Source organism: Tamandua tetradactyla, chromosome 4, assembly GCF_023851605.1.
Source record: "Tamandua tetradactyla isolate mTamTet1 chromosome 4, mTamTet1.pri, whole genome shotgun sequence".
NCBI lineage: Eukaryota > Metazoa > Chordata > Mammalia > Pilosa > Myrmecophagidae > Tamandua > Tamandua tetradactyla.
In genome coordinates this window covers 36,841,004-36,854,427 of record NC_135330.1, presented here as the reverse complement: position 1 = coordinate 36,854,427, position 13,424 = coordinate 36,841,004, and the positions used below count along the sequence as shown (strand labels likewise).

Genomic DNA, 13,424 nt, shown 5'->3' with positions numbered 1-13,424 from the left:
AGAGACAATGAGTATTTTGAGTAATAATCTGCTCTATACAGCAGAATATAACTTTCAAATTAAATTCATCAGAAATTTACGAAACTACTCTGTGCCCGTAGTTCCATAATTAAGGAAACAGACATTCAACTAATGCTTGTTGAGAAATGAATTTTTCTACATTGTGCCTTTCCAAATTTATAAATGAATCATAAACTATAGGAACCAGGCACTTAGTGTAGCTGAGTGAAGCACTCGGTTTAAGAGAGTGAGGGCTGGAGTGAACTGTGGGGAGCCATGGCCTGACAGAGGGGGCAGCTGCAGAGAGTTATTTGTGGGGTGTATAGGCCTAGTTCTCACAATTCTTCCTAATTTCTCAAGAAGAAAAGATGGATTTTTATGTGAAACTTTCCACTTATAAAGGCTTTTCAAGTGTACAGACTTCTGCTTCCAGAAATATGGAATAGATATACTTTTCCCTATTCCTCCCACTGAGTAAAACTTGAAATTCTGTACTGTACATAAAATAAATATAAACATTACTCTAAAAGGTAGAAAGAAGAAGGCAAACTGATTAGGGACCTGAGGACCTGGGTTTTCTTTTCCTTCATATATCTCAGACTTGGAACTGAAGGAAAGCCTGCTCTTTATAGACTAAGGAATAGGAGCAGCCTGGAGAGACAGAAGATGTGTAGACAATAGCTGCTGTACTCTGACCAAACAACACAGCCAAAACCATGGCCCCACTCAAAGCCATGTCAGGAAAGGCCAAGAAGAAAGTCTAGACTTATGAGGCTGTAATGAGGTACCTCAAACTCTCTACCAGCAACAGCAGGGTAGTGTTAGAGAGTGCAAAGTAGGAAGTGGGACTTCACCCCAACCCAGCAGTAACAAGGTGGCTCTCCCTCTTCCCATGGGGCGAATTAAGAGGAGGCCTAGTGGAGAGTCAGTAATCTCACTAATGAGGCCACCCACATTGCAGGACCAATGGAGATGACATGGGGATCCAGGACTCCCATCCTTGGCCAACATCAACAAGGAGTGTCCCATCTCATGTGTAAAAGGAGGCTGAACAAGGAGTCTGGACTCTACCTCCACCTGGCATATCGAGGCAGTACCTCCTCCCTTGTCTGCTGGAGTGCTGTCACCAGAAGCTAGATAAAAGAGAAAGTTTAAATAAGATACAGAGTCTTATAACATAATATACAAGATATCCATCTTTCAGTTGAAAACTCGTCATACCAAGAGTCAGAAAGATCTCAAATAAAGAAAGACAATTAACAGACACCAACACTGAGAAGACAGAGATGTTAGAAATATCTGACCAAGATTTTAAAGCAGCCACAATAATAATGTTTTCTGTGTGCAAGCATACTTGAAACAACTGAAGAAAATATCGAAAGCCTCAACAAAGAAATAGAAAGTCTCAGCAATTAAATAGAAAATATAAACCATAACCAAATAAAACTTTTAGAACTGAAAAATACAATAAACAAAATAAAAATCCTTTCCAAGTTTTTACCTAGATTTATCATTCTCTATATTCACATATGTTATAAATCCTTGCTTCTTTTTTACAGAATTGTCCAGAAGCAAAACTGTGAAGTTTGTAGAACTCCTGTCAGGCATCCTTTAATCTTTTGCTCATTTGGCAAACTTTAACAAGACCTTGTGTAGCACCTTGGAGATTGACAGTCATCCTCAGCCTTTTCTCTTTTACTCCATTCTTAGAGGTTGAGATGTCCTTCCTCCATATAAGGGTCCATCTGGGCCCTTGATTGCATCCCTTTCAGTCTCCTCAGATGTCTTTCCCTGTCTTTATACTGTACATTTGTCACTCTCTCCTCCCTAGCTGATTCTTCCCAGCTTACTAATATTCCCTCTTCCAAAACAGAAAAATCCCTCACTCATCCCATCTACCCCTCAAGTCACCATCCAACAGCCCTCTTTCCATCTTTTTCTTCTCAGCCAAATTTCTGGAGAAGACGTAGTATATGGTGCTCAACTCCATTTATTCCTCAGCCAACTCACTGCAGTCAGATTTTGCTTCCACTTTCTGCTGAAATTGTTCTAAGATTACACAAAATCCTCTTAAATGTCAAAGTCAATGCATGCTTTGAAACTATCATCCTACTCCATTTCTCTGCTGCATTTGACAGTTTGGGTCATTCCATCCTGCTTTAAACTCTCCCCTCCCTTAGCTTCTGGAAGATCGCATCTGCCTATACTTCTCTTTGTATTGTTGTGTTTTTTTCCTGCCTCTGCTGTCTAATGTGGCCTGATGTTTACACCTCATTTCGTGCTGTTCTGTGAATTCTTCCACTGTGATAGCTTCAGTCAACATCTTTATACAGGGCTATGCACCAGAGCTATATAGCAGTACCCAAAGACAAATCATTAGAGGTAATTAAACCCCATCCTAAGATTTTCATTGGAACTCTTGGAAAAGACGCAAACTCTTTTCACTGCAGGGATATACGTTTAAAGCTGCAGGCAGCCATATTGCCACCATAGGGAATGTGAAAGGCTCCAAGACAGAGGAGGGCGGGGGCAAGAGATGAAAGAAGATGAGACCAAATCTTGGGAACATGGTTTGAGCTCCAGGATCTAACCACATCTGATGTCACTCTATCCCTGGACTTTTCAGTTACATGGGCCCATAACGTTTTTTATTGTGTTTTTTTTTTTTTTGCTTAAGCCAGTTTGATATTGTTCTCCTTTGATTTACAATAGAAAGGGCCCTGATTAATAGAGTAATCTGATCATATTACTTTTATGTTGTAAACATAGACACGTATGCATCAATAAGCATTCTAAATTTTGCACTTATTTCTTGATTTGCCTTAGAAGTAGAATTGAAATATTGATATTAACTGCAGGTTTACATAAATATTTGAAATCTTGACTCAAACCAGTCATATGGCCCTCACTGAGTTCCTGAGGGTTTAAAAAGAGGGACTAATGATCAGAAGGGCTTTATTACAGGTGGGCTACTGTTGGATAACTCCTAGCATGGGCATCTTTTGTTTTGCCTCTCCAACAGCCCTTCCTTCTTTCTGGTAACAGCATCCCCCAGTTTCTTTAGGGGAACTGTTTCTCTTCTCCACCAGAAATCTAAGTTAGGCCATTCAGGGTCTCTTTGTAACTTTCTAAGTAGAAACTAAGAAAAGAGAATCCTCTCTTCTCTGGAGTTGAAGCTGAAAAATGGCAGGGCCCATGACTCCAGCCTTACGGAGGGTGCCGGTTTGAGAGAATGAAGCCAACTTTCTGAGAAAAGGCAAATTGTTCGTCAAATTCAATCATTCCGAAGAATAGCTACATTCATGCTCTTCCAAAAGTTTAGTTATCAGACCCAATAAATTCCTCTTTTTTTCAAAAGGTGCTTTTCACTGGGTTTATGAAATTGCATCTGGGTGTTAACTAAATATCTCCAGTGCAGTGCCCTGGTTAACCAAGGCAGGGGCTTGCAGCCTTGTCTATTCTTTCCCTAAGCCATAATCCAAATCCTGGCATCTTGTCTCTCTTGAGTCAGTAGCATATTGTTGGAGCCCAACTCAAGGATTTGTTCTTAGGTGTATGAGTGAGGGGAAAAGAAGATAGCAAGATGGCTGAGCATGCTTTGCATGATCCAAAATTCTATCCTTAAGGAGATGGGAAGAAGTCATGAGTCCTGGATTGCAAACCAAACTCTGCTGTAACTTTCTGTTTTTTTTACTCCTGCTTCCTCCTTCTGCTCGCTGGGTCTGAGGTTCATCTATGCTCTGTCCAGTTCCAGTTCATAATTGTTTGGCTTCTAAAGCTTACAGAACTAAGTAAAGAAAAAAAAATGAAAGAAAGATTACAGACACTTTTATGCTTTTGGTTCTCATAGCTGATAAGTATTATTATTGTGTTCATTTTAACGATGAGATAAAAGAGACTCAGAGAGGTTAAGCAACATAGATGAGGTTATACAGCTTTATAAATGGCAAAGTGGGATGAAAACGTGTGGTGGCTTAGAGGGCCCAGGCTCTTTTGATGTTATCACACTGCCACTACATAACCATCTGGGTACACACAGTTCTCCTTAAACATGACCCAGTTGCTTACACTTTCTTCTTCAGCCTACAGGGTGAAGGGGTGCCAGGTTTTTGGATGCAGGAAAAAAAGTGAAAAAATGGTAGAACATGTTTTAAAGAGGGAAGCCCTAAATCAACTGAGTCATTTCTACTCTACTTAGTGTATAGAAAGAGTGGAAGAGAGAGAACAGATGGCTAGTCAGCTGTGAGGGAAAAGATCCTCAGTTGTGAAGAAAAAAGAAATAGAGGGGCAAGAGAGTAAGATGACAGGCCTGATTTAGGGAGGCAGAATTCACCCACCTACCTGCTTAGCTCTGAGAAGTGGAAGAAACACCCCCTAGTAAATGTGGCCTAATCAACGAGCTGGAGTCCACTCAGGTGAGCAATTCCTCTTACCTTGGGGAAGGAAGAAGGCTAAAACGTGTAGTGGAACAGAGACTAGGAAAGTAGAGAATAGGACGGAAGTTATCTACCCTTAGCTACAAGTGGCTATTGAGTACTTGAATTGTGGCCAATAGACCTGAGGATTTTTTATGTTTATTTTATTTTTATGTTAACTTAAATTTTAAAAACAAAGCTGTTTTAAGATATTTTTTCTTTATTGTTTTAGTAGGACCACATTTCTCTTTAACCATTACATTGTTGCTGTGTTATAGTGCATATGTCAGATGTGTGTGCCATTTCTGATATTACACATAAACACATCATTGCTTTCACTGGTGTCTACCTATTAATTCACTCCAAATGTTTTTCCTATGCACCAATGTAACACTATAATGCATTTATTTGAATATTTTATGCAGACAGCAACAGTTACACAAGTATCTATGGAGATGGTAGCTGGCAATTATATTGAAATACATATTATTTTCATTATAGTACAATTAAATTATTTTGATGAGTTAAAATATAAAGGGTGCTTGGCGGGAAGTGTGGTGGTTCCACAGGAGGCTAGAAGTGGGGTTGCCATATGAACCCGAAACCCATTGCTTAGTATATACCTGGATGAACTGAGCGTGGGGACTCAAATGGACATTTGCACACTGGTGTTTCTGGCGGCAGTGTTTGAGATCCACAAAGGATGGAAGTGGACTAAGAGTACAGTGACAGAGGAAAGGAAAGGGGAAGTGTGGTATATACATACAAGGGACTACTGAGCGGTAGCAAGAAGGAACGAAGCTGTGAAGCATGCAACTAGGTGAATGAACATATTAAGGACTACATGTTGAATGAAATGTCAGGAACAAAGACAAACATTTTGCCTCAATCATATGGACTAACTATAATATAAAAACTCTATGAGCTGAAGTTGAGAGCACGGGTAATCAGGTTGGGGCCTATTGTAAAGGGTCCTAGATTGTAAGCTCTTATAGCAGTCACATATATTCAGGAGATGTAACTGTTAATTCTAAATTCTGAAATACTGATCTAATTGTTTATAACCTGGTCATTCTCAGAACTTTGGGTGTTTATGTGACGCCTGAGACCCAGAGTTAGAGTTCTGAAGCTATGAAAGTTAACAGTATCCCATACAGGAACTATTTAAAAAGTTGAGAAAGGGTTCAAACTTCAAGTAGAGATCTGAAGGAAGCAGATCTGGATAGGACTAAGGTAGACCAGAATACAGGGTAAAGGATGGTATGGTCTGTATTTTAAAACTTCAACTTCTGTGTGAGACCAAAGGGAGAGATGTTTATTTGGTGAAAAATTTATATTCTGGGTAGTGCATTTCCTAATTTAACTTGTGTGGTCAGTTTAGTTGAACACCTAGAAGTACATGGAATCTTGAATAGGACGTGAGAGTTTGTTGATTAGTGTGATGCCCTCACCTATCCCAGAGTAATTTGGAAGTGAATAAAGAAGTATTTGCAGAGAAGATGGCGGCTTAGTAAGACGCGCGGGTCTTAGTTCCTCCTCCAGAAAAGCAACTAAAGAAACAGAAACAATACGAAACAGCTCCCGGAGTCACGACAGAGACCAAAAAAGACAGCGTACCCCATTCTGGAACAGCTGAACGGGCAGGGAGAATCTGCTGCGGTGAGAGACCCGAGGGGCGCGCGTTTTCCAGGCCGGGGCTGCTGGCGACTGGGGTCCCCTCCACGCACGTGGCTCCCCAGCCTGACTGGGAACGTTGGATAGCGGGGCCCTCCCGTCACGCTTGGCGTTTCGGGCCAGCTGGGCAATTAGGACCGGCACTCTCCCAAGCCGCGGCGGCCAGCGACCCCCACCTCCACGCGCGGTTTCCCGGGCCGACTGCCGTGCAGACAGACGAGCGCCACGAGCGCCACCTACTGGGCAGGAAAAGAAAAACAGAGCCCAGAGATTTCACAGAAAAAGCTTTCAACCAGCTGGGTAACACACCCAGGGAAATCTGATCAAATGCCCAGACACCAGCAGAAAATAATGGATGACGCTCGGAAAATTGAAGATATGGCCCAGTCAAAGGAACAAACCAATAGTTCAAATGAGATACAGGAGCTGAGACAACTAATGCTGAATATACGAACAGAAATGGAAAAATTCTTCAAAAACCAAATCAATAAATTGAGGGAGGACATGAAGAAGACATGGGCTGAACAAAATGAAGAAATAGAAAATCTGAAAAAACAAATCACAGAACTGATGGGAGTGAAGGACAAAGAAGAAAAAATGGAAAAAACAATGGATACCTACAATGGTAGATCTAAAGAGGCAGAAGCTACAATTAGTGAACTGGAGGATGGAACATCTGAATTCCAAAAAGAAACAGAAACTATAGGGAAAAGAATGGAAAAACTTGAGCAGGGGATCAGGGAACTGAATGACAATATGAAGCACACAAATATACGTGTTGTGGGTGTCCCAGAAGGAGAAGAGAAGGGAAAAGGAGGAGAAAAACTAATGGAAGAAATTATCACTGAAAATTTCCCAACTCTTATGAAAGACCTAAATTTACAGATCCAAGAAGTGCAGCACACCCCAAAGAGAATAGACCCAAATAGGCGTTCTCCAAGACACTTACTAGTTAGAATGTCAGAGGTCAAAGAGAAAGAGAGGATCTTGAAAGCAGCAAGAGAAAAACAATCTGTCACATACAAGGGAAACCCAATAAGACTATGTGTAGATTTCTCAGCAGAAACCATGGAGGCTAGAAGACAGTGGGATGATATATTTAAATTACTAAAAGAGAAAAACTGCCAACCAAGACTCCTATATCCAGCAAAATTGTCCTTCAAAAATGAAGGAGAAATTAAAACATTTATAGACAAAAAGTCACTGAGAGAATTTGTGACCAAGAGACCAGCTCTGCAAGAAATACTAAAGGGAGCACTAGAGTCAGATACGAAAAGACAGAAGAGAGAGGTATGGAGTAAAGTGTAGAAAGAAGGAAAATCAGATATGATATATATAATACAAAAGTCAAAATGGTAGAGGAAAATATTATCCAAACAGTAATAATACTAAAAGTTAATGAACTGAATTTCCCAATCAAAAGACATAGAATGGCAGAATGGATTACGACCCAGCAATACCACTGCTAGGTATCTACTCAAAGGACTTAAGGGCAAAGACACAGACGGACATTTGCACACCAGTGTTTATAGCAGCATTATCTACAATTGCAAAGAGATGGAAACAGCCAAAATGTTCATCAACAGACGAGTGGCTAAACAAACTGTGGCGTATACCTACGATGGAATATTATGCAGCTTTAAGACAGACTAAACTTATGAAGCATGTAATAACATGGATGGACCTAGAGAACATTATGCTGAGTGAGTCTAGCCCAAAACTAAAGGACAAATACTGTAAGGTCCCACTGATGTGAACCGACATTTGAGAATCAGCTTGGAATATATCATTGGTAACAGAGACCAGCAGGAGTTAGAAACAGGGTAAGATAATGGGTAATTGGAGCTGAAGGGATACAGACTGTGCAACAGGACTAGATACAAAAACTCAAAAATGGACAGCACAATAATACCTAAGTGTAATGTAACTATGTTGGAACACTGAATGAAGCTGCACCTGAAATATAGTTTTTTGTTTGTTTGTTTGTTTGTGTGTTTGTATCTTTTGTTTTTGTTTTTTTCTTTTTCCTTTATATATATATATATATATTATTAGTATTATTATTTTAATTCTCTTCTCTATATTAACATTCTATATTTTTTTCTGCTGTTTTGCTAGTTCTTTTCCTAAATCGATGCAAATGTACTAAGAAATGATGATCATACATCTATGTGATGATACTAAGAATTACTGAGTGCATTTGTAGAATGGAATGATTTCTAAATGTTGTGTTAATTTCTTTTCTTTTTTTTGATTAATAAAAAAATTTAAAAAAAAAAAAAAAGAAGTATTTGCAAGGTGCCTTTGGGGGACTGGGGAGAAAGGAGGAAATACTCAACTTTCACATTTGGAGAATTTCTGATATTCTTGCAAGCAGTGGGGACAACACAATCAATAAGCTGGGCCCTTGATCTTGGGGGTTGCCCTTATGAAATTTATCCCTGCAAAGGATAGGCTAAGCCTACTTAGAATTAGGCCTAAGAATCACCCCCAGAGAACCTCTTTTGTTGCTCAGATGTGGCCTCTCTCTCTAAGCCAACTAGGCAGGTGAACTCACTGCCCTCTCCGCTACATGGGACATGACTCCCAGGGGTGTAAATCTCCCTAGCAAAGTGGGACAGAAATCCTGGGATGATTCAGGATTCAGCATTCAAGGGATTGAGAAAACCCACTTGACCAAAAGGGAGAAGAGAGAAATGAGAAAAAATAAAGTTTATTGGCTGAGAGATTTCAAATAGAGTCAAGAGGTTATGCTGGAGGTTATTTTTATGCACTACATAGATATTCTTTTTTAGTTTGTGGTATAATGGAGTGGCTGGAGGGAAGTACCTGAAACTTTTAAGCTGTATTCCAGTAGCCTTGATTCTTGAAGACGATTGTATAAAGATATAACTTTCACAATGTGACTGCGGGATTGTGAAAACTTTGAGTCTATTGCTCCTTTTATCCAGAATATGGACAGAATAGTTTAAAAATATGGATAAAAATAAATAAATAATAGGGGGGGACAAAGGATAAAATAAATTGGGTAGATGGAAATAGTAATGGTCAATGAGAGGGATGGGTAAGAGGTATGGTATATGTATCAGTTAGGGTTCTCTAGAGAAACAGAATCAGCAGGAAATGCCTATACATATAAAATTTATAAAAGTGTCTCACGTAACTGTGGAACATAGAGTTCAAAATCCTTAGGGTAGGCTGTGGAGCTGATGACCGTGATGAATGGTCTGGACAAACTCCACAAGAGAGGTTCGCCAGCAGAAGCAGGAAGAGAGACTGTCTCTTCTGAGTCCTCCCTAAAAGCCTCCCGGTGATTAGATTAAATGTCACTCATTGCAGAAGACACACCCCTTGGCTGATTACAAATGCAATCAGCTGTGGATGCAGCTGATGTGATCATGATTTAATTCTATGAAATGTCCTCATAGTAACAGACAGGCCAGCACCTGTCCAACCAGACAAACAGGTACCACCACCTGGCCAAGTTGACATATGAACCTGACTATGATAGTATGTATGAGTTTTTTCTTTTTATTTCTTTTTCTGGAGCGATGCAAAAGTTCTAAAAAGTGATCATACTGATGATGAATACACACCTATGTGGTGATATTGTGAGCCATAGATTTTACAACATGTATGGAACGTATGTGTGTGAAGAAAAAAAAGAATTGTAACAAATGTAGCACACTAATGCAAGGTGTTGACAATATGGTGATGTATGGGAACTCTGTATTTTATTATGATTTTTCTGTAAACCCACAGCTTCTTTAATAAAAAAATAACAAAAAATTAATGTGAAATAACTGGCATTAACATAACTGAAGAGAAAAAAAAAGACTAGAAGAAGATATGTTGCAAAATTTCACAATGAATTGCAATTTGCTGAGCAAAATATAAAATCTGTGTGTGATGTTCAGAAAATTTCAAGATAGTAAAGTGGGCTTATTCAGAAAATACACAGAATTTGAGAAGCTTTCTCTCAATAGTCAAAAAAGAATTGGTAAAATTGTATCCCTTTCCATCAAGCAGAGGCAGAAGAACTTGAGAAGATCATAAAGGTGATCATATACCAGACTCAATCAAGATGAAGAAAAACATTTTCCTAGGACCTTCTGTACTCAGGTCTTCAAAGATTTATATAACTGCTGCCCTTGAGCATTGATCTGAACTGATCATTCCATGACTTAACTTCCAAAGCCCAACTTCTTATTCATTGATTTGAACAGTGACTGAGCATTGAAGCTTTGTATTTGCTTGATACAAAGGGTTTCTCTCCTTACGGTACCAGACTCTCAATGTCAATTCCTGCTTCATGAACTACATTTTCACCCACTTTTGTTTATAAGATCTCTCTTCTCCCTCCACCACTCTGCCTTTGTTTTCCCTCAGGATTCCTCCTGATATTTTAGATTTGTATTTCTATCTTGGTGATGACAGAAGTAAGCATTGCAAAGACAGAAAAAACTCAATTATTCAGTACCTTCAAATATTTAGTCCTGGGATGAATTCAGAAGCAAGTAAACAGGCTTCAAAGAACGGGTACCTAGGTAAAACAGAAAAACAATGAAGTTATGATATCCCTGCGGTTAAAAAAAATGAAACTGAAGTTCAGTGGTCATGAGGGGTAAAATCTCCCATGCACAAGTTGAGTTTCTCAGAACAGAAACAGTATCTCATTCAGGTGAAACTGAATTTAGTAAATATTTATTGATTACCAATTATATGAAGGTTATTGTGCCAAGTACTAAAATAAAGCAAAGATGAGCAAGATGCAGTCTCTGGCCTCAGAGAGCTGCAGTCCTTGGGCAAGATAGTTTTATCCACACACCTTACTTTGCAAATCAGGGCTAGCCAACAAAAAAACTAATGCAATCCACTTATGTAATTTAAAGATTTTCTAGTAGGCACATTTTAAAAAGTGACATAAATAGATGTAAATTAATTTAAATAACATTCTATTTAATCAGCCTATTTCGAACATTATAATATCGACATGTAAGCAATATAAAATTATTGATATTTTTCATGCTTTTTGAAATCTGGTATGTATTTTACACCTTTAGCACATCTCAGTGCAGTTGCTAGATTATCAGAAATTCCCAATTTATATTTAAATTTCATAAAATTTACAGTTGAAATAGTACTTTCATACACCTAAGTTATTCCACACATATTTAGAAGTTTTGGGATAGCTGAATTAAACACCGAAACATCACATTCCTTAAATATTAGCATTCACATTTATATAACTGGTTCATCCTTTTTAGAAGAATTGTTTTGACATTGAAGGAAATGTATTTCAGGTTCACAACTATATTTATTAAAATTACCTCATTAATTCTTGTATTATTAACATCAAATTCAAAGGGGGTATTCCACAAATTGAAAGTCAACTCTACATTTATCAGCCAGCAAAGCTGTTCTTCAAATTTTTCTTGTAGTTTTTTTTTTTTTTTTTTGCACGGGCAGTTACCGGGAATCGAACCCGGGTCTCCGGCATGACAGGCATGAACTCTGCCTGCTGAGCCACCGTGGCCCACCCCTTTCTTGTAGTTTTGCAGTCAATTTATGTGACGCTACCAATTGCAACTGAGAATCTTGTGCATACTGATTCATAGTCATATGATTACATGATATGTGAATATATATCAATAAAAAATTTTAAAATAAAATGAAAAAAGAACTGGAGTGATAAAGGTGACATTTATGGGGACTCTGCTGCTCCCGTGACAAAACAAATCTAGTCACTGGTATGCTTCACTTTCAAGTTTATGGGAAATGGGACATTAGGGGGAAACAGAGTGCTCCAGAAGCAGCTGTCCATGCCATGGGCTCAATTACCGGGAATATAACACTATCTATAAGCCTCATGGATTCTGACCCACCTACCACTCTCTATCTCTCTGGGAGTATGAAATAAGTATGCCACTGCTCAGGAAGTGCTTTGGGTCTGGGCAATGGAACCCTTGTCCCCACCCAGTGACAGGTTTTCCCTTTGAGGGTGTGGCTGTTGCCTTCATAATCTCACTATGTGAACATCCAGAAAGTTCAATGGACCTTCAACTCCTCCCTGAGGAAATAAGAGCATCTTCATCATAAGAGTTAGCGTGACCATAGGTAAATGATCACCTCTTTGTGACGCAGTTTCTTTATCAGTAAAGTGGGGCTAATAACAGTACCCACCTCGCAGGGCTGTGAGAACTGAATGAGCTAATGCAAGCAAAGAGCTTAAAACGTACCTGGCATATAAAGACTGCTTGGTCTATGTCAGCTGTCGTTGCTCTACTCCTCAGAAGGAAACAGGAAAGGATTTTGACCTATTAACATCTCAGGTTGATGATAGTGGAGAGTCAAGTTCTTCTCCTGCAATCCCATGTAACTTCCTCTAATGAACCCTTGAAATTCCGATTTTCCATTAGAGTCTTTCTATTTGTCTTTATAAAGAAAGACTCTGGCATTTGGTGAAGTGTTATATGTGAAGTGAACCCAAAGCAGAACCATTGCAGAATGATATTAGACATTTGTCTACTGATTAGTGGGGGAAATGCATGTTTCCAGGGAAGTAAGATTGGCATGCCACTGTTACAAAATCTGTTATATGGCCTGAGATGACATCTTGTGGGAAAAAGGACTCTGATACCCAGGTTTTGGTTTTTTTTTAAACATAACAACATACAAAAACGAACATTCTTACCATATGATCATTCCATTCTTCGTATATAATCAATAACTCACAATATCACCACATAGTTGTATATTCATCACCATGATCATTTCTTAGAACATTGCTCAGGTTTTTTTTTTACCTAGTTCTGCCCTTAAGCTAATGTGCTACCCTGGAAAACTTGTTGATGTCTCTTGTGCCTCTTTTTCATAGTTGAAAAATGGGCAATAAAATAAATGAGCTTCGAAGTCCCTTTCAGGTCTAGCATCCTAGAATTTATGTAATTTTGAATCCCAAGATTTAGAAAACACATGAGAAACTAGGTCTATCTGCTATGAGGAGGCCCCTAGTCCCAATTCCTGAACAGTTTACAAAAGATTAAATAGAAACTAATAGAAAAATCCTAACAGGTTAGTTTTAGGGCTTATTAGCATAACTCCAAGCAACCTCTTAGTAAAAGACCATTGCTGTAGTTCTGCAGCTCTCAATTCAAGAAAGTTCTCAGACCAGGTTATGTCAGCATTGGAAAGTGTGGGTGGCTGAGGAAGAGAAAGGAGCTCTGTGTCCAGGCCTCAGCGCACTGTGCCATCCTCAGCAGTCACGATGTACACGGTCTGGGCTAGAGGTCAAGTTCATGCACCTGTCAGATGAGGCCCTCCAAGTGCATCTCC

The 13,424-nt window shown here is 39.1% G+C and overlaps 1 long non-coding RNA gene across 1 annotated transcript in view; it reads right to left on the bottom strand.

Annotated features, from left to right (window-relative positions):
* Positions 1 to 3,216: 3,216 nt before the first annotated feature.
* LOC143678887 (uncharacterized) overlaps positions 3,217 to 13,424 on the bottom strand; it is an 84,621-nt gene continuing 74,413 nt past the window's right edge. The window contains exons 6-7 of the long non-coding RNA XR_013173461.1: positions 10,570 to 10,632; positions 3,217 to 3,787 (exon numbers count right to left, since the gene is read on the bottom strand). This is a non-coding gene — a long non-coding RNA (uncharacterized LOC143678887). The remainder of the gene's footprint in view (positions 3,788 to 10,569; positions 10,633 to 13,424) is intronic.